This window comes from Rhipicephalus sanguineus, chromosome 5 (genome assembly GCF_013339695.2).
Source record: "Rhipicephalus sanguineus isolate Rsan-2018 chromosome 5, BIME_Rsan_1.4, whole genome shotgun sequence".
In the NCBI taxonomy this organism is placed as follows: Eukaryota; Metazoa; Arthropoda; class Arachnida; order Ixodida; family Ixodidae; genus Rhipicephalus; species Rhipicephalus sanguineus.
Window position 1 is genome coordinate 35,573,315 of NC_051180.1, and position 19,293 is coordinate 35,592,607.

A 19,293-nucleotide genomic window follows, 5' to 3' on the forward strand; every position below is an offset into this window, starting at 1 on the left:
TCTCGGCTTATTAACGTTGCGGTCTTTGGGTCTTAGAGTTGGCCTTTTCTCCTGCGGCGGTTGGCAGCGTAGTTGAATGCGTCCTCTTTCGGCCGTATTCGGCGGAGCCGCGGATGCTTTTCAGTGTTTTTGTGGGGGCTTGTGCGCTCAGCCATCGAAGGCGGAAGGTGTTCCATCTCACTTACGGGCCATGAAGGGCTGGCATAATCCGAGTGATTCCTCTCGTTTCATTATGTTTCTTTCGGTTTCACCCACCACTGAAGACTGGCCGATCTTGTTGAGAACGTGGGCGCAGCACTGCTTGGACGACTCACGAAGCATGAGAACGGGGAGTCGTTAATGTTATTCTGGGGCATGGGCATCAGTTATGATGACCGCTGTATTTTCTCTTCCTGTCTAGCACCCATAAATCTCTCGGTGCTTCCTTATAATTTTGAGAGCTGAGACGTACCATAAAATGTATGTCTTCAAGAGTAACATTGCGTCCTCACATATATTTCATCTTGTTCTTTTCTTCCTTTCCCTCTCTGTCTGCGCGTGCCTTTGCGTGCGTGCGTGTGTGCGTACGTGCGCGCAACGTCGTATATAAATTCTCGATATATGGCATCCAGCGCATGGCGGCTATGACGTGGTTCCGGCTCTTGAAATCACTTCCAGCACTTGTAGTGCGCTATAATATGGCCTTCGAGATTGACTTTTTAGGGGCGAAGCTCCTTAAGGCGGCACCCGTTCGTCCCTCGTAGTTGTAGTCGTAGTGCGTAACCAGTCGTAACGCTAGTACCAGATCTTGACCTCCAAGGTGGTGCCGGTGGGAGATTTTTCCTGTGCGTTGTTGAACAATAAAAAATTCGCAGCGTGCGCGTTAACTAAGAGCCGAATTCTTCTGTCTCTCATTCCCCATTAGCAGCCATTGGCATGTTCCAGTAGGAAACGTTAGTAGAAGTAGAAGTGTAAGTGTTAGCTAAAAGCCGACTTCTTCTGTCTCTCATTCCCATTAGCAGCCATTGTTTACCTCCAAGGTAGTGCCTAGTGAGATTTCTCCTGTGCGTGATTAAACAATAAAAATTTTGTTCAAAACGCCGTTGATTGATGAAATAAACCAACGAAAGACGCCTGATGTTTTCTAAAAGCAAAACGAAAAGACGCCAGATGTTTCTAAAGCAAAACTAAAAGACGCCAGCTGTTTTCTAAAGCAATGGTTTTCTAAACTATGAAAATTCACAGCGTACATGTAAAATTAAAGTGAGCTGCAAGTCGTCATAACTCATCGAACCTTTACTATAAACGCGCCCGATCTCACGTCGGTGATGATGTACTGGGCAGAATTCACGGAAGATTCACGGTTTACCGATGAACCTCCGCAGCTTCGCCCACTCATCATCATTCACTCCGTGGATATGCTGTGATTTTTTATTTTTTTTTACTTTAGGGGAGACGTCACAGAAACGTAGAACTAGCTTGGGCGTTGCATTGTTACATAGCCCTAGCAACTATAATAGTTGTCGATAGAAAATTTGCACACAGTATTCATTATGTCGACTGTTGACGAATGTGTGTACACTTTTCATGGAATACATAATTAGCTCTTTAAGCCGCTCAGCTATTCCACGTCGTTCTGATATTCGAACGAACACATTTGAGAAGTGCGTACGCGTTGCTGTATTTTACGGTGCTTGTGGCGAATCGTCCTTGTGAACTACACTTATTATGTATGCCTTATTGGAAGAACACGTTGCTTGCATGCTTTGAGCGATCATGCTACTTTTGGATTTTTCTCATGACATTATAGCTTATATTACGGTACACCGCTCACTTTCGGTCATAAACGACTAAAATTTTTGTGGAAATTGAGAACTCGCGTGTCCAAGTGTACGAAAATCGCGCGATCCCGAGCCTGCACTGTTATCAAAGGCACCGCTCAGTCGAACATTTGCAGCGCCTGATGGAGCACATGACTTCAATAGAACAGCAAGAACATTTCTATTTTCTTTCTTATTCGTTCACTTATCCTGAAGCTGCGCGCACTTCCGCTGCTGTCGCAGCTGCGTATCTGTGTCACAGCTGCTCGCACTTCTCGCGTGTATATATTTACGCTGCACCTGTGTGGGTGAACACAACATGATTAGTTATTGGTTCGAGCCGGCAAGCTATAGATGTGTGGGAGGGCAGTACTGCTGAATTGTTCATCTCTTGACTGATTCAGTCGCATTGAATCGTAATGCTGAGAGCCGAAGCCACAAGCTTTTCCATCGCACTTTGAAACTGTTCATTAGATTCCTCATAAGGGTGCGTTCTTTGTAGACACGAGCGCCATAATTTTTGGCCTGTTCGTGTTCTGTGTGATGCATCACGTGCGGATAGGGTTGGTTTTAAATGTACCGCGAAGTGAACGCGTTGTCTGGCTTTGTTTTTTTGAGCACTTATGCTTCCGCTAACGCCTTACACATTCAAGGTTAGTTGAGCACGGCCATGGCGAATGTGCTGCAGCAGCCGGTGCCAAGGCCATGCGTAGTTTTCTGTGGGCGACGTCTAGTTTCATACGAACGCATTAGCATTTACCATATAAGCAGCTGAACGTACCGCGCGCTGTTGTGACGCTTTATTCATCTGACTTTGGCGCTCGCGTGTATGTTTACGCGTTTCATCGTGGTCCGAAACTCTGTGTTGTAGTTGCTATCACTCTTTTTTACCCCTTCTTCCGTCGCGTATGCATCGAGGATGTTGTCCGCCGCGGTGGTATAGCGGTTATGGTGCTCGGCTGCTGACCCGAAGGTCGCGAGTTCGATCCCGGCCGCGGCGGTCGTATTTCGATGGAGGCGAAATGGTAGAGGCCCGTGTACTTAGATTTATGTGCACGTTAAAGAACACCAGATGGTCGAAAATTTCCGGAGCCTTCCACTACGGCGTCTCTCATAATCATATCGTGGTTTTGGGACGTAAAACCCCAGATATTATATTATTATCGAGTATGTTCAACGACTGTTGTAAAGGGTCCCTAAACCACTGCGAGTTGAACGACGAGATAGTGGTTTCTTTCTCGCTTTCACTATACGCTTTCTATACAGGCGCTATCTCGTCCTCGCCCCCTTATTTATTCGTCATACACGTGGGCAATACCAGCAGTAAGCGTTGAGCCTTTCAGGATTTCGCGCTTTTCGTCTACGCGCTGTTATCGCCGCTTGCGCAGTAGGAAACCCACAAAACGAAGTGAAATCAGTTGATCGTGCACGATGGTCATGCGATACAGTGCTGAACGGGCGTGCGAGTGCATGACAAAGCAGGGTATACGAGACAATGCACACAACTGATATCCCTCGCATATGGACCAATCGAGAGATTATTTCCTCATGACATCACTTGAAGAAAACTGCTGGCGTTACGAATTGTGCCGAAAAGACGGGAAACGCCGAGAGAATAACGCGCTCGTTCCCTGTATTGTGATAGGTCGTAGTGGCCGTTTAAAACTCGGACTTGCACGCCTTTCCCGCCGTTGCAGCTAACGTTCGCCAAAGGAAACAGAGGGAAGAAAGATAAGCGGAAAGAGGAGCCCTAATGACTGCGGAAGCACCCGGGTCTGGGTCGTCGTCTTTCGGCCGAGGTCTTGCATAGAGTGATTATGATAATCTGCTATTGACCGTCACGTGAGTCCGCCGTTCTGTTGCCGAGGGCTGCGTACGCGTGCGAAGGACTGGGTGGTGAGCAGGGGAGAATCAAAGGGCGGCTACTGCACCTGCCGCCTCGCTCTATCCCACAAGCTCTCCTGAGCCTTGGCAGGTTGTGTGGCGCGCTGAATAGATGCGCGCCGAACGCCGGCAGGCTGACCATATGGCGCCGCTCAGCGTATATTTGGCTCGGTTCTGTCCTTGCGAATGTGCTTACAAAGCATACACATATATGTATACTATAATATAATGTGTGAATGAGTACACAACGCTTCTCCTGTCCTTCTTCTTTGTGTTCATGTTTATTGATTCATTCACTGATACCTGTATGGGTACGACTCGATCGTGGACTTTGCGGTAATATGGAAGGAAAAAGAAGGCTAGATTATTCGGAGCTATGGTTCTGGCGTAGAGTTTTGACCGTCTCGTGGACAACAAAACGACAAATATCTCGGTAGTACAAGAGAACACTCTTGAATGTTATTTTGAAGCAAATTATACCGTAACTACAAAGCGTTCTTATTTTGGTCATGGCGTGCGGGCTACCATTTCATTGGGGCGGAAATTAATGATAGTCACAGTGGAAAGTAAGAGAAAACGAGGCCGGTCGTGCACAACGTGCATGGTTAGACGGTAGAATAAAGGCCACAGGAAAGTACGTGTAAGCTTAGATAACTTAGTGTCACTGGCGCGCATATACATGTGCTCAAGGCGTCGCCAGGAGCCGTCAGTGACTCGACGGTGCTTAAGAACAACCTTAATTCCACCGACCAATGATGAACTAACTCGCCCGGCAAGCGACGTTAGCTTTATGTTACTTATCTTGACCGATTCGGTTAAGGTATAGTATCCGAGCGCAATCGTTAATGTAAGTGCCGCGCCTTTGCGAGCGGATGCAGCAGCTGTTTGTCGGCTGCTTCATTCATCGATGATTTCGGTGGCTATGAATGTTATGTAGCGTACATATCGTGCAGCCTGCACACGTTCTTCGTGCTGTTATATATACACCTCTCTCACCACGTGACCTCCGCTGTGGTAACCGCTAGCTCACCGGCGGTCCTTATCGCGACTAATTGCAGCGGATCGCGTCCTCGCATGCCTCCAGCGGCGAGCTTGATTAATCGTTCTTATAGTTTCCTGTGCAGACTTTCCGGGCGCTTTAATAAGGTCCGTAGAACGATCGATCGCAGCCGCACCCTCCGGTCATGCATCTACAAGCGATCTTATTCCGCGATGTTGTATACGGCGTTCTGTTGTTGAATTATCTTCTCGAACTCTTCTTTATCGTGCGCGTTGATTGCGCTTTCCATAGAGGACATCCTCCAAGTATCACTGCGCTAATGAGGTTCTGTGTGCATACATTGTGCATTGATTACGAATGCTGCTGTACATGACTTGGAGTATGAAGGAGTGCCCATTCGGGCGCGATCTCCTCTGGATATACGGTTTTGTAATTCAGCAGTGGCTTGTGCAACGGTCGCTTCCCACTGTTTGTAATCGAACATTGGGAACTAACTGTCTTAAATGTCTGGATGGGGAACGCCGTAGTAACGTTCTCACACACTGGCACACACCTCCACCGCGGTACGAGAGACGCGTGCTCAAGGAGCGATAAAGGTCTGCTGTAGACACCGCAACCTCTCCCTCTCTCTTTCTCTGGACACTGCTTCCGAGATACTCAACGCGCGCCCAATGCTGCTTGATCTCGGAGGTCATGATCAAGGCGAATACCTGAACCACGGTGTAAAAAAAATAATTTAGGTGTGGACACTCCGCCCGACGGCGCGTCCACATAATGTTCGCCTCTTTCCTCCTCTCGGCCCCCATGTCGCAGCGCCTCCCACGCAACCGCGGCCGGCGCATGTACTATAGAAGACGAGCTGCGTGCGTAGCGTCCGTAACGGCGTTGCGCACGTGAGAAGTCAGCGAGCAGAAAGACTGCTCACGCGCTCTAAGCAAGACGCCGCGCTTTTACGTACGCAACGCTGTTAGGGACGCCATGTGCGTCGGGTGCGCCGTTTACACCGTGGCCGTATGAAAACTCGCCGTGAAAAAATGCAATGAGGTGAAAAAAAAATGAAGAAAAACGTGCGTTCGCCTCGTCGCAATAGGTTTCTTAAGCCCCCATGTCGCAGCGTCCCCCACGAAACTGCGGCCGGCGCATGTATTAAAGGCGAACATTATCTGGACGCGCTCTCCTTCGCGGCGGGCGGAGAGTGTCCACACCTAAATTATTTTTCTTACACCGTGACCTGAACTATCAATCGGGGCATGCAGGACATATGGTGGCATGGTCGGGTGCAGCTAAGCTTGTCCGGCTGTCTGGCGTCGTCGTTTGCTTTTTTCAATTCCGTCTATGCGTTCGTGTTCCGCTTGTCCTGTCGAGAGGGTCCGAGAAGGGCTACCGGTGCCCCAGGGCCAGTCACAGGTCACCGCACGTAAAGATTCCCGTTTGATTAGGACGGAGCACCGGCGACAAGAGGGCGCGCAGTTGCGCCACCGGATGCACCGTGTGAACCGCTTCGGAACGCGTTTTATGGCGGACCGCGCCGCCGCAGGACGCGTGTCTCCTCGGCCATGCCTCGTTGCCTGCTTCTTGTCCGGTCGGTTGCGGTTCTCGAACGCTGCTTAATGCGTCCCTCTTTTTTTTTCTAATTTTATTTTTCTCCGACCAACGAACGACGACAGTGACAATCTTGCGTAATACGAGTGGTTCCGCTGCTTTACTGCTGGCGGGTCGTGGTTTTCTTTTTCTTGCTCTTTTTTCGCATTTTCCCTCGCTTTCTTGTTGCGCGAATCTGACGGACTTCTTCCGGAGGCGGCGTGCTTGACTGAGATACTTGTCTCTGCCGTCTCGCGACTTCGTTGTTTCGCTTGCTTTACTCTCCCACGGTGCGAGTCGCGCGGATGGGTCGCGCGCCTGAGTGCGAGTTCATCGCGCAGGCGTCTCACGTCCGATCTCGTTTGATTAAGGGCTCCGTGTCGACGTGCCACGGCGGTGTGAATGCGTTGGCGTTTTGCAACGAGGAAACGCGGACTTTTGACCTATATACTTTATCGTTTGCTGTATATTTACGCGATTGGTGGCGTATTTGACAGATATCGGGGCAATAACCGCCGTGGCGATAAAGTGTGTACCTAAATTCTAAATATTTGTCGCATTTAGTGACATGAGAAAGAGCTCCGGTAGCAGAATAAAAAAAAAACAAACGTGGTGCGTACTCGCTCAATAGAAGGACGTATATCTTGACGTTTGTTTGCCCGAGGTATTATACCCTAAATATTGCCGAGGCAGATAAGCATGGATGCATGTACATCGGTGCATCAGCCGTCATCCTTTTGCTTGATCCAGAAATAATACGATATTTTTTAAAGGCGTAAAGGTTTCGTTTGTACCATTGTTGTTGTTTAATTGATAAGTTTGTTCTCGAGTAACCGCCGGAAAACCTTGTTATTGTATCCATTCTGTCAGGAAGCGTAAAATCGAGTAAAATCTTTTCACTTCCCCCGCCACCCTTCCCCCTTCTTCATGTAGTCTGTAATTCATGATCAGTCTGTAAATTTATTAAAGTTAAGGTTGATATGGCTGGGCGAAAGAAAAATCCGGTGGTCATATATGTACGCCACAAAAATTGCGCCAGCCCCGCTATAGATACTCACCGCTGGTCCACTAATTTGGAAGAACGGAACACACGGGCGGCAAACACCAATTAATGGTTTCTGGACAGTCGTAACCAATAATTGATAAATACTTAAATGAACTGTCGGTATTAAGCCAGTGATAGCACACTGGGGCCGCACGTTTCTGCTTTGCTGGTTAACAATATATGGACGGATTGCTTGGCCCGTGATTGTTTGCCAGTCTCCCGCAGTGAGTATGCGGCGCAATTAAATTGTGTGATGAAGAAGAAGAAGTTGTCAGGCTGTGTGGAATCCGTACAGCAAATTGGAAGTATATGTTGCAAAATTTCTATGCCGTATACCTCCTTTTAATTTTTATTTATATATAGGTCTGGTCTGGTGCCATCTCCTCTATACGTTTACTGTGAAGAACCTGAAAACAGCGATCTGTTCTTACTTACTTGCCGTCGTTTCACTAGCCCCAGGAAAAAAAAAGAACATTTCGAAATGTTATTCAGAAACTTAAGAATTACTCTTAACTCTGAAAATATTCTTTTCCCTTGGGGCATCTTCTTCGGGCCACAGCAACAGGAACGTTTGCTTAGCCCTATGCGAATTTCTTAGCGACACAAGAAGAATTCCTTGTCAATTATTCCCAATCAAAATTTGGTACATCGGACTTCCTCGGGCTAAATCATTATATTCCATATGATTGGTCTATTCCTATTTTTATTGGTACATAAACTAATAATTCTTCAATTTTTCTGTGTACCCTAGACGGCCGATTAGTTCCTTTTCCTTCATCTGAATTTCCCCACTTATATTAACCGCCGGTTTCTTTGCCAATCCCCCGTAGTGGGTAAGAGCCAAGAATTAAGGGTCAAGCAAGCCAGCAAACCGTACCTCTGTGTCGAAATACAGCGTCAGTTCTACCAGCTTGCAAAGACGGCAGCTGCCAGCACTGCGTCATTGCGTAAAGGCCAGCGACGGCGGGCACTGGACAACGCGATCGGTTCCCCGCGTGGTTGTGAGCGACGCGGGAGCCTCATCCGCAACCATAGAGCTGCCCAAGATCGTGCGGCGTTGCTTCAGCGCGGACTGCCTGACGCACGCCGTGTCGACCGAAGAATTTCTCGAAAAACCCTCGACGTAAGTGGCTTCGAGAGCCTCCATGCCGTCTCTCTGGTTATTGAGCTCATGACGTCATATCTGGCGTCGAGTCGAAGTACCAGATGGAGCTAGGAATACAAGTGAACATGTGTACTATACGGTCCGCCGTAAAAAGAAACCCTCATTTTTTACTTGGCTACCAGTGGCCGCTGATTAATGCAGCGGACGCAGGCAGAATACTTTCTAATTCAGAGGTAACAGGGTTATGCGTCCTGTCAGCTTTCTTTTTCTCTTTTTTTAACTCTTTCCCGATAAAGCAGAAGCGTATTCGCTATATTAGCTTTAACGCGAGCGATTCCTTTCGAGATCGGCCCATGCCGGACACTTCATGAAGACATGCTTGTATCATCATATTTTGCCATGCTATATATATATATATATATATATATATATATATATATATATATATATATATATATATATATATATATATATATATATATATATATATATATATATATATATATATATACCAGGGCATGAGATGCAGTCTGATGTTATTTAGTGATTTACGGAAGAGTTCTCTCACTTGTCCGAAGTGTATACGTGGGGGTGATGGCCTCTGTCAAGCGCATACGTCTTTAGTCATCACTTCCCTCTTGATCCGTGAAGAAAAGGAAATGCATCCGATTTTGACTCAATTCAAATTAGTAAGAAATTAGAGTCGAAGTAGCTTCCGGCTCCTTGTTGGCGCCGCTAGAGAATAGACCCAACCGCCATTACCGTTGCCGCTGCTGTCGCGCCAAACGTCGTCGTGTCTTCCAATTTTATTACGCGCCGTGTCGCTCTCGTACTCTTGCGCGTACAGAATGCGCTGACATTTCGACAGCATTATCTCGCGAAGAGAGCGCACCGTTGCGCTTCGAGAACGAGATCAAAAAGTAAGAAGCGGGAGGTCGGCGGGCGCTCACCTTCAAGTACGTTCTCCCGCAGAACTGGCGTGTTGTGCGGTGAAGCCTAACAGCTGTCAAAGGAGAAGGCGCCGCGTGGGGTGCTTCGAGGAGAGAGAGGGAGGGAGAGAATCATCACGACCGTGTCTTTGTTTCGGCGGCGGCCGTGTCGTCTGTTGACGGGAACGCAATCGAGGCCAGCGGTACGCTCGTCGCTGCCTGTGGCGACGCTTTGAAACTGACGCCGGACAGCCGCTGCCGTCAGTGGTGGCGCCGCGCGCTCTCTGTCCCACTGTTGCGCTTTTGTTGCGTCGCCGCCGCGTACCTCGAAAGACGAGGCACGTTGCGCGTGTACCGGATATCTGACACCGGAGAGTCAGACCCAACGTTCGTCGCTGCGAATCTACCCACGTTCCTTCCTTCCTCTCCTTGTAGCGATCGCAATTGTGCGGTGTCGAAGGCGATGTTCGCTTCTTTGAGGGTATAGTGCGTAGTTTCTACCGTCGGACGCGTACTAAAAGGCGGTGTCTACCAACACTGCTTGTCTTTGTCGAATACAGCACCTTGTTAAGCACTTTCCACCCCCTTTCTGTTACTGGTTGTGATGATAACGATAACTTCCGACCGAACTGAACTTTTTCTAGGGTAGGTGTCTTCCTTAGATGGCCGCTTTACACAGCGCGGTTAATAATAATTGTTGGTGTGTATTACGTCCCGACGCGGTAAACGAAATAAAGCGACTAGATTTTGTGTGAATAAACGAGAACGGTATTACGCGACACCTAGTGTATACATAATGTAACTCTCCAGGTACATTAACCCTCAATAGTTCAGTGTTCCACCTCTATCCCCCACCCCGAAATTTTGATGGAAAGGATGTTTTACCGAAAATAAATAATGAAAAATGGTGTTTTTTCTCAAATAGTCAAGGCATTCAGCAAGTGACCTCCCCCCCCCCCCTCCCAAAAAAAAAAAAAAATCCTGGCTACGGGCTTAGGTGGAACACTGAAATATATAAATATTCGATGCCACTACACGTGATAGCGAATCTGCCACTTCATCTAAATGTTCGCTGCGCACTGCAGCGAATATTTCGAGCGGACTATAGAAGTTCAGCGTTATGCTCATTCAATCCCAATCCATTAGTTGAGTTGTCTATGAGACCTTGTCGCGTTTTCTCGTGCTTAGACGTATTGCACAAGTGCGCGCTGGAGCGTTCGGCCCACGAAGACCGCGCGGTCGCGTATGTACCCGCGCGTTTTATCCCTGAACCGCGGCAGTCGCGCGAGGAAGGAAAGGGGCTCGGTGTATGTACGAGCGCTGGGCCTTCCGGAACTCGTAGAGCATATCGGGGCCGCTCCGGAAAGACGGAAGCGACTGCGCGCCGTGAGTCGTGGCCGCGGGTGGTCATTGCGGGTGACCGCTAAGCTGACCCTGCGTTCTCAATTGGCGCAGGATATATATAAAGTATACGTTATGGGGACACGCTATTCTATGCCTGGCTGCCAGACTTTAATGCGCGGTGCCGTGCGTCCTGCTGCTTGTATACCGCGTGTTCCTCTGCACAAATGCGTGAAGAAGGATGAAGCCGTGCATGTTCGTTGGGGCCACAAAAAACGATCCATGGTGACCGCTTCAATTGGCGGATGCAACTTGGCATGAACTACGGAGAGTTATTGTCCTGATTTTATAAGTAATCTCTGACCGTTTTTCAACCAAGCCGTATACATCAGGGGTGTAGCCAGGGGGGGGGGGGGGGGGGGGGGGGGGATTCAACCCCCCCCCCCCCCGAAATTTTTCAATTTTGCTTGCGTATATAGGCACGCACACATACAAACACACGCACGAACATACATAAAGTATGGTTGAACCCCCCCCCCCCCCCCCCCGAAAAAATTTCTGGCTACGCCCCTGGTATACATGTCGTAATTTGAGACATTTAATTTATGCTGCTGCTGAAGAAAGACAGCAAGGTGGACGGCGAGTTGGCTTTGATTCATCGTACTTAGGGTAACAGAATATTAATGAGAACTAACAGACAAACTAACAGCGCAACTTGGGAAACACAACATGGTGCCGTGTGTCGTGTTTCCCTTCCTCTGTCCGTGTCAAACGATTCGCTGCTATACCCTGAGTGCCGGATTAGTGTATGCGCGGTAAGTCCTCCCGCTAAGCTCACCTAAGCAGGTAAAAGGGACGTGCTTACAGAGGGCAAATTTGCGGATGACACGAAAACGTGGCACTGTTGAAACTGTCTGTCGTAGTGCTTCAAGTTCGCTTTTGATCATGCACGGCTTTGGCGCCGAAAGCTCGTGTGAAGGAGGGCGAACGCTTCAATCTTCCAACGCATTTCACGTTTACGTCACGTCCGGGCATCCTGAACGATAAGCGGGGACTCAAATCAATTGCGAAAATGGCGCTGCGTGAACTTGCGCTTACAATAGCGGCACTACACGAGCCGATTTAATGCCCCGAGAGTCCAAAGGCAAAACCATTACATGGAACTGCAGTTTTTGCACGATGTGGTAATGCCGTGAATGTTGGCACGAGATGCTTAGAAGTCGGGCACGCTGAGTCACTTTTTCTTTCTCCCGCGTCCATAGGTCGGCAAAAGATGTGGAGCTCACTCAGACTCACTCATGAAATATGTTTTGCCCTTAGAGCTCACTAGGACTCAGACTCACCAAAATTTTCCTCAACCGGACTCACTCGGACTCAAACTCGCCAAAATATTACTCACTCGGACTCACTCAGGCTCAGACTCACGGCTCTATCTGAGTCTGAGTGAGTCGACTCATGAGTGAGTTTGCCGACCTATGCCCCCGTCTACAGCTAAGTTACAGTTCAGCTAAGTGCACAATTTTCAGTTCCACTTCCTCTTTTGTATGTTCGTCAAGCATTGAAAACCGCATTTCATCGAAGTCATTGTCTTTAAATCAATTAGGGGACCCCGCTATCTCTATCGACGTCTCAATTTTGTGTGCGAGTGATCGTCGCTGTATTTGTAAACTTGGCACAGAGGGCACGAAGAGGTGCATCAGGTGTCACATCCTGCTGCAGTAGTCTTCATGTATGATTGCGGAAGAATAAAAGAAACGATGTCCCGCTATGCACACGCTCGCGAACAACATTTGCCACCTGTCCCGAGGCTCGAGCATCCGACCGCTAATAATAGCCGGGCACCTCGAATCGGGTCGTGCCACCGTGGAGCACGCCTGCGCTTCGCCACGGCCACGACACCAGCTGATTTCGCCGCCCGCAGCACTCGCTTCCTGGTCCGCAGCGCGGCTCGGCCAACGAAAGACTGCCGCCATCATTCGGCGCGCAGAGCACTTGGGCGCACTCGCGATTCCTGCAGGGCTGTCGTCGTAGCGCTGTATTTCGTGACGCGCATGATGGTCACGGCGCGCGACTAACTGCAATCGCAGGTAGAGGAGTACTGTTCACTTGCGGTCTTTTACATTGCCTCAATATAACGAATGTGTACAAGCGAGAGAGGGAGGGAGGAAAAGGCGCAACGGTCCTCGCTGTCATCGACGGCACGCAGACGAGGGAGCGCCGCCGTGCGTCGATGAGCTGTCACGTCATAACCAGCGGACCGTTGCAGCCACCTTTGGGAGATCAACGGACCGCCTATGATAGAGCGCGCGGTGGCACCTGCAGGGCGGCGGCAAATGTAGCGGGTGCTCGTCGGCCCATTGCTGATGAGGTCACAGCTGACGGCCTGCGGCTTCCTATCATTGTCCGCAGAAGGGCTGACATACGCGTTGAGCCGTCCGCGATTTCTTAAGCGCTTGTCTGCTGTCGTCGATCATCTTGGCGCGCGTTGCATGCGCGTAGGTGCGCGCGTGGGCATGGAGTTTTGTTTGACACCTTCTACCTCTTCGTCATGTTCGACAGAACGTTCGCTATATTTGTTGTTGTGGTCGCTGAGTATTGTATAAGCGAGACCTGGAAGTGTTTTGTATTCGGCGTGTCTTTTGTGTCCCTTCGATATAACAGGTATACAGCGTCTTGGTCTCGTTTTAGTATTGTTTCTAACTTGGCACGTGCTTTGACGACGCTCGGTTTTCGTTTCGTTTCGGTCGTAGTTGCGTGCACCGTGGGAAAATAGCGTTTCCTAATCGCCAAGCATACGCACAAGTCTCGAATGGGTTTGTCACCTTAGCCTCTCTACCCGAGAAAATAATGCAGTGATAACACTGGTAGAAGGTAATGGAATCGTGATGTCTGCACCGTCACTGGAGAAGAAAGATTGTCAATTATAGTGCCTTCGTTACGAACCCCACTGCGGTGAATACTCATAAGCGGGTGTATACTCAATACCCAACCTTGTAGATTTGCGCAGGCTTAAGCTTTTACACTGAACCCAAGGAGAGAAACAACGTGACACGGAAGACTTGGACCTTGTCGAACTTTAAAACACGAACCCATTGTTACAGCCTGCACACGGTCGCCGGTGAAATGTGACGAGGAAGAGAGCTGCAGGATGCGCGGTCCCTAGCTCTGTGTCCTCTGCAGAAACCATCCAGGAAGAAAAGTTTAATCGTTCGCCTTTTGGGCGCTATTAACCTTAGAAGCCTGCTGCGCTAGCTGGACGTCAGCAATGGGAAAACGCACGCTCAGTCGGAGCACATCTCTCCTAGCACAGTCCGTGTTGAGTCGTTGTCGTAAAATCTGCATCGCTGTCCCCACTGAACGCGGGCCGTTAAACTCAAGCAGCGCCCAGTATTCGGGCAGAAGCGATGGTTCGAGGTTATTGCCTTTATGACTACTTTCTTATCCAATTTTAGCGGTTCGTCGCCATGCTCACGAGATCGGTTCGCGGGCCCGGCCACTCGATCGTTTACGGACCACCGAAGAGGCTGTATTCAGATGCTCAGCGGGTCTCTCTCAAGCCCGGCGTATCGCGGATAGCGGCCGGCTTGCCGCGAAAGTCGGTGGCTCGTGCATGCCTCCAGCGCGCTGGAATCTCGTGGGCGTGCCTCCTTCTCCTCGGTCGTAAAACGCACGGCTGACGGTGCTTTTGACTTAACGGTGCCGCCGCCGACGGCATCTTGAGCCGCTTCTGAATTATACGACGCGCGCCTGCGTTCGTGCAGTGGTGACGGACGGTGAGCACGCGAAGAGTTCTTTGTGGCCCCTTTCTCTAGCTCGTATGTATGCGTTTTTACGGGGTGCCTTCAAACTCTCGCTACACCCGTGAAATGGAAACAACGCACACGAAAAGGACAGGGAAGAAAGCGTTTTGTCTGTTCGGTCTTACCGGCAGCTTTTCCTGGCAATGTGCAGCTAGCCGGAGAAACATTCCCTTATTCTCTCCTTTAGCGCTAGTCGCACTATTTCTGTGTCGGCGACATCGTGTCATCTAATCCTACAACGTTATGTTCTCTTTTTTTTCTTCTTCGGTTCGTATACAACGCAAGTTGTAGTGTAATTTTTAAAAAAACAAAACAAAACACGTCCTCAAGTCCGCGTCGTCAATTTGTCGTCAAGTCCGTGTGCCCCGTTTTACGATATTGCTAAATGCCGAGCGCCCTTCAGTTGACCACCACAAAGTGAACTCTGTATAAAGACCCGTAATGGAAGAAACATGTTTGGCGGAATATATGAGAAGCGCAACATTATATGCACTTTTTTTTTCTTTTTCTTCAAAACATGCATTTAGTAAACACCATACGGAGTGATTTTCAGTTCAGCGTACTTCATTTATTTATCTGCCTGTTTTCAAGTCTCAGTGCTTATATGCGCATACTTTGAAAGGTAATTTCGTTGGTCTTGCAGAGTTTTACTGAAACTTGTCCGTACTTTACCGTGCAAGGAAGCAACATTGTACTATGTTAATTGGGCCAGTTACCGCATACCATTTGAAAGACGTGGCGCAAGGTTAAAACCATCTTAAGGGTTGAATCGCGCAAACGAGACAGGGACTAAAAGAAGAGACGACAACACACAGAGCGCAAACTACCAACAAAAGTTTATTTCCTGAGCACACAGTTTTTTATGCACCACTCTTGCGCCACCAGGTGAGTACAACAATCAACGTCTTAGAAACGCGAGCTCTTTGCCAGATAAGTTAACAGACGGCGTGCTGACGCATTCGGGACCTAATCTAACAATGTTCTCAGCTTCGATAATTTCTCTCGTCAATTTATCGTTCTGCGATGCGACAACTGTACATGCGTTGAACACAGGTTGGCATCCACATGTCTTGCAGTGAATCGCAAGCCATCCGTCACGTCCATTTTTTACATTGTTATGTTCTCTTAGTCTGTCATTAATACACCTTCCGGTTTGACCTATATATATCTTACCACACGAAATTGGGATCCGATATACAACATTACTCTTGCAAGGAACATAGGTGACTTTGTGTTTCTTAGTACATGCATAATATTTCATACTGCTATTATTGCGGTGGCATAGGCTCAGGAGTTTGCGCGGGGCTGAAAAAACTACTTTTACTTTGGAACGTTCCGCCACTTTTTTCAAATTGTGTGAAATCTTGTGGAGGTACGGTATGACGGCAACTTTTTTCGCGTTAGTTTTTGAGGGCTCCTCAGTTGAGGGCGTCTGGCGATGCTTTCTGAGCAAAGCTTCAGCTACAGAGGATTGCACACTTAAAGGATAACCTGCTTCAGATAGGCGGTCGGACTGGTGCTCAAAACTAACCGCAACTTCATGCTCGCTTGACTTTGATAGAGCATTATGAAAGCAAAGCTTTACAATTGATCTTTTTACTAATTTGGAGTGTGCCGAGTTGTATGGCAGGACCGGTTTATTACATCGAGGTTATAACATTACATCGAGGTTACATCGACGTTATAAACGAGGAAAAAAAAAAAAAGAAGGGACAGAAAGGACGGCGCATCCTTTCTGTCCTTGCTTTCGTCTTCTCGTTTGTCACCTTGCGCCACGTTTTCTTCTTCTTCTTCTTTTTTTTTTTTTTCAAGAAGCGACATTGCTTCGTTGACCTATATCTAAAGGAGGTCCATTTGGCCGCGGCCCGATAAGATGCCATTTGTTCAAAAGAACCGTGATCGTCACGAGGCCGTAAAGTCCTCGAACAGCATTTGCCAACTCCACCGGTCCAAGGATCACTTCGCCCCCATAGTGCCTTTAACGACTTATTCTTTGGTGGGGCAGCGCGCAAGAGCCGTCTTTCCTGGCATATATCTTTTCCGATGACACTTTGCAACAGCTCTCTGCATAGCGAAGTCCGCTGTCTTTCGAAGTGCGGGTCCGTTTTGGCGAGCCCCCCATATGGTGGCGCCCCGAAGTTGAAACGATTATAACGTATTCTGCAGCTGGTACGGCGGTCCCACGTTTAAATGACCGCATATAGGCCTGCGGTGCCGAGGGCAAAGCGAACGGCTTCGTAAGCGAGCGCCGTCGGGATCGCCTTGACGCAGTTCTAAAACAGACAGCGCCGCCGCCGTAAACGATGCGTGCCGGTCACGACGACGAAAACGCATTTACGAAATGTGATTCGGTACGGCAGTCTCTGGCCATTTCCTTACATCACCGGCGGTGATCGTGGCATGCGTGTATACCGACGAGTGCGTTATGGCTATCGAGCTGTGGGGTCCTCGGCGTGATTAAAGATATACGGAAGCCCCGATACGTACGTACGTCTGCGTGCTCGTCGAAGCTAACGGCTCCGCGTAATGGCCCACGTACCTTACTACGCGAGCCAAGGCTCGCGATCGCGAACCTTATAGGTTTGGCGTGTAGCTGACTAGAAAGGAAATGAGCCGTATCTGCCGCTCTACGGATGCGAGGCACGGACGCACGGGCTGCATTTGGTGAACTAAATGATGCTTTCTGCAGAACCGAAAACTTCTCGTCTGTACAGCTGAAGTCTCGGTTGGTGTTTCGTTTACGTGGCAGGCCTAAATTTCAGATTAACTTTCGGCAATAGCTGCCTCTGTAGGCAGCCTCATTCGGGATATAATGAAGAAAGGATTCTGAGTGCGTCTATATTCTGAGTGCGTCTTAGCGTTGCCGCTGAGCTCAGGAGTGTGAGCAGTATATATTGTCTCTAACAATTTCTTAGCAACTAAAGTTCCGTGCTGACGTTGTTTTGTGAGCAGCCTAGAGGTCGATCTGCAGTTGGAGCTGTCCGCCATTTTCGTCAAAGCCTCGTCTTTTGCGGGTAAACGTACTCTATCCATGTATATGTAGTCACAGTCAGTGTTTTATTTCGTAAAACGTATTGGTAAGATAGTCATTTATGAACCAATTTACGGAAACCCTCGAGTACCCGAATCTTGGGCTGGTCACGCCGCCGTTTTCTGTTTGCAACGACACTCAACAACTGTTAAGTGTGGCAGTCGATTCGTGTGCATGGAAATGGTTGTCTACGGAAGCGTTCTGTGTTTCATGACCATGTTTATTTTCTATCACCGCATGTAAATTGTCCCCATCTGTTCTCTCTTTCTCTGTACTTTACTGCCGTGCTTCTGCTCACCCCCCCCCCCCCCCTAATCTGACCGCTGTTGAGGTATCAGCAGCTCGCACCAGGCAGTGCGGTCAGCAGCGCAACATTTTCTTTTCCTTCACTTCTTTTTTATGTGTAAATTTCTCCAAATGAACAACCACTTGCTAATCCGTAAAGATGAGAAATTGTACGTGTGCGGTGACATTAAAAGCACCTTTTTCTTTAAGCTTATACGAGCAATGATCACACAGCGCGCTCACCGCAGATGTGGCGACATATACGTTCGCGCGGAGCCAGCTGGCGCGCCTGCCCTTTCGTCGAGCCAGAACCCGGGATTCGAGCACTCACTCGGTCGCGCAAGTGGCTGTCGTTGAAACGCAAGTGGGTCGCCCTTTCCACAGCAGCCTTTCTCTCGGCTCTTCTCAACCGCTTAGCCGCAAATGCTGGCTCGATATCAAGCTGCTGCCTCAGCTGTCGCGCTTGCCAGGCTGCGGCCGCAGCAGCCAGTTAATTCATTGCTCTCTCTGTATATACTCGTGGCCGAAGGATGCGCGCGGCTGTGTACGTGCGCCCACATTGCGCTTTTCGGGTGTTCGTGGTGCACCAATCGCCTCTCATATTCTGCATTCTGATATATACTCCATTTATAGGCTGCAACATGGTCGACGCTCGCCCTGCGTCGTGCGTTAACGAGAGAGTAATGAAGATTGAAAGCTGCGACCTTTAGGTCTTACATGCAGGCCGTGCGGCTACTTTTTCCCGTTTTCCTTCCCATTCCGCGCGTTTTCCTTTTTTCTGATAAGCTTCAGAGGGTGCGGTCGTTTCCGTATTACATATATAGAGCTCGGCCGGTATGAAGATTATGCAAACAGATTCGTCCCTTTCCTTCCCCTTTCGATGTTTTTTTTTTCTTGTATACGGTCTATCTTTTCAGGGAAAAGGAGAGATTTAACCGCCCCAGATTATTTGAGATACAATATGTGATGGTACGTTAATTCTTGAGTGTTCGACGAGCGCTCGCTGTTGATGCCGCCTTTTGCAAGGGGGCCGCTTAGTGCGAGCATATTTTTCTGGGGATACACTTACCAGCGAAAGGGAGAGGCTTGCGCGCAACGCGTTGTTGTCTGGATTATGTAAAAAAAAAAAGAAAGAAAATGAAAGAAAGAAAAGGCGCGTATTCAATTTTTATTCCGTAATCTGTGAGGGCAAAGTGTTCGTGAAGCAAGTGATTTAAAAGCTATGAAATTGCCTATATTATGCAACGCGTTGCAGTGAAATTTGCTTAGTTTCGTTGCTCGTTGCGTAATCGTACAAAGAACAGAGACGCGGCAACCGATACCCCCGTGGGGGCATTACTAATGGGACTATGTACGCATGGACCGGTTCTTTATATTATGAGTACCCGCATGTGTGTGAGCTAGTCTGCTGGATAGCAGCAACAGCACCGAGCACCAGCCACTGTCAGCAGAGTCCGGGACATTCCGAGAGGGGAAAAAACAAAGATAGGCAT

At 48.8% G+C, this 19,293-nt stretch overlaps 1 protein-coding gene across 2 annotated transcripts in view; it reads left to right on the forward strand.

The window, feature by feature from the left end:
- LOC119393491 (uncharacterized) overlaps window positions 1-19,293 on the forward strand; it is a 267,437-nt gene that overhangs the window by 175,042 nt on the left and 73,102 nt on the right. The gene's annotated exons all lie outside the window — the stretch shown is intronic.